We start from the raw sequence: 2,720 nt of genomic DNA, 5'->3' as shown, positions 1-2,720 counted from the left end.
TAATAAATCAAACGAAAATGTATTGATACCTCAAATGTCACGAATTCTCATATGTGATCCTTATACTCCAAAATAAATAATCAAAAATCAACTAATACATCAATGAAATAAAACGCTTAAAATGATCTAATGTGTTATAGCACATTGATCACTTGTTTAGTCGATGATATTATCATCTTTGGTTAACTCTTCATCTACCAACACATATGATGAATAATCATAGGTAGAAACAAAAAAAAAAATGAGTCATCATACTCAAATGCATGAAATGAGCATAGTATAGTATGACAATTCAAATTCATTTTTACAACAAGCATTTAACTATATGACATAAACACATATGCATGATAAAATGATATGCAAATTAATCAACTACTTTGAGATTGAATCCAACTAACTCCAAATTTAATAGGAGTAAAGAAGTCACTTATTATCCTATAAATCGAAATGTCTAATCAATTTAAATTAATATTTACTGAGAACATCTGATATTGTCTTGTTTTTACGTAAAATCTTCAAGACTTAATCGTTCATCAACATCTAATTTAATCATACTTACATAGATACACACATAAATTATAACAAATGATCTCACTGTTAGAAATGACACTATATATATATATATATATATATATATATATATATATATATATACACATCATAACAAATTTACGTCATCATTCAATAAGACATCTATAGATCACCATTAATTATTATTTACTTTTTTTTTAATAACAATTATTATTTACTTATTAATTATTAACCATTGGATAAATCATCAATTTCATCTCTCAACTATGCATTTATCCAATTTGGTACTTAAACTATAAAAAAAAATTAATAAATAGTCCTTAAAATATTATTAGTTCATTTGTTGCTTGCAAAGTATTAGAGAGAATGACAATTTAAGGATTAAACTGATAGATCAATAATAGATAAAAAGTTACTTATTATATTTCTTTAATTTAAGAATTAAATTGGTGAGGGAGTGATACTTTATAAATTAAATTGATAGTTATTAATTAATCATTACTATTTACTAAGCTGCTTTTATTCACGTGATTGATTAATCTAGTCTAATATTCTTAATCGATAGTTATTTAACTGAATCAATTTAATTGTTTTTGATTAACTCTTAATCACTTATTTAATCTAACTAAGCGACTACTCATTTACTAAACAACCTAATTTATTATTTCTTCAATCTAATCAATTATTTATCAACATTAACATTATAATAATTGGTTAGACTTATTTATGAGTTTTTTACTAATCATTTAATCGAATAATTTAATCACCTAATCAATTACTTCTCTCATAATCTGTTAACACATTATCTTAATAGATTAACTTAAAGTTGACTTCAATTTTAACACTAACTTAACCGACTATCCTGAGTCACCTAATTGATTATTAACACAAAATCAACAACAACAATAATAATAACACTATCAAAGGATAGTTGATTTCTTACAATTTAGTAAACAAACCACAATCTAAAAAATATAATATAAACCACATCATTCTTTAAAATAAAATAAAAATAAAAAATTCATAAATTACAAAAAAATATACAAACCACAACTAAAATTTAGTTTTGTAATAATTATTTGTATTTAAGGTTACTAGAGTCGTCAATAAAACACCAAAGTTCCTCTTAATTTTTTTTTTCTTAATCCCCTTTAATATTAGGTCTCCAATTTTCTAAATAAAGCAAAAATAAATATATTCAAAAAACGTTCTAAGCACAAGAAGTGCTTAGAGCAAGAGTAATTTTCTTTTTTTACAATGTTTCTATTGTATGACCAAAACAAATCAGAAATACAAACTAAACTACTCAAACAAGAAGTAAAACAATTAACCATAAGCGATATCAATGCACTGTAAAGGTTGAGAGCATCATTGGTTATACCCAGTACAAAATTCTTTTACATGCAATTTAATCCACCTCCATGCTAAAATTTTGACATGCTCAATAATAAGATTTGCATTCAAATCATGCGAATGAAAAATCGCCTAATTTCTTTATTTTCAAATTGTCCACATCACCGCAAACCAAACTAAATTAATTATTTGACGCATTACGTGGCCGCATGAAAGAAGATCATCAAATTGGTTAGCGTGGTTGATTGCATCCTTATGAAATACACCAAATAGTCCAAATCAATTCAAAACACCATACCACACGGATCCAAAAAGAGGACACACAAAGAACAAATGACCGACTGTTTCAACTTCCCCACAACTTGCTACACATTGTTGATCTTCCACATAAACGATTCCTCGACGGAACAAATTTTTCTTTGTAGGCAACCTATCTTGAACCAACCTCCACACAAATAATGATATTTTTGCTTGATCAAAAGGATGCCAAACTAGGTCTTAAAACGGAGGTGCATTGACACCAGCTACAAACTCCTCCCGTAGTACATAATATGTCTTATTTACCGAATATGATCCTCCTTGCGTATTGTTCCATGATCACTTTCAGATACATTAACTTGCAAATGAACGTTAACCAATAAAATCTTACATTACTCCGTTAATTCTTCCTCCCACGCAAACAATTGCCTCCGCCATCTCCACCCTTGAATACCCTTCTATCGCAACATCTCTAACATAACCTTTACATTTTCCTCTTGTTGCATAGACAAATGAAATAACCTACTAAATTTCTCACGCAAGACCCCACCAACCAACCATGGATCCTTCCAAACCAA

The sequence above is a fragment of the Cicer arietinum genome, chromosome 3 (genome assembly GCF_000331145.2).
Source record: "Cicer arietinum cultivar CDC Frontier isolate Library 1 chromosome 3, Cicar.CDCFrontier_v2.0, whole genome shotgun sequence".
NCBI lineage: Eukaryota > Viridiplantae > Streptophyta > Magnoliopsida > Fabales > Fabaceae > Cicer > Cicer arietinum.
This window is presented reverse-complemented; position numbering follows the sequence as displayed.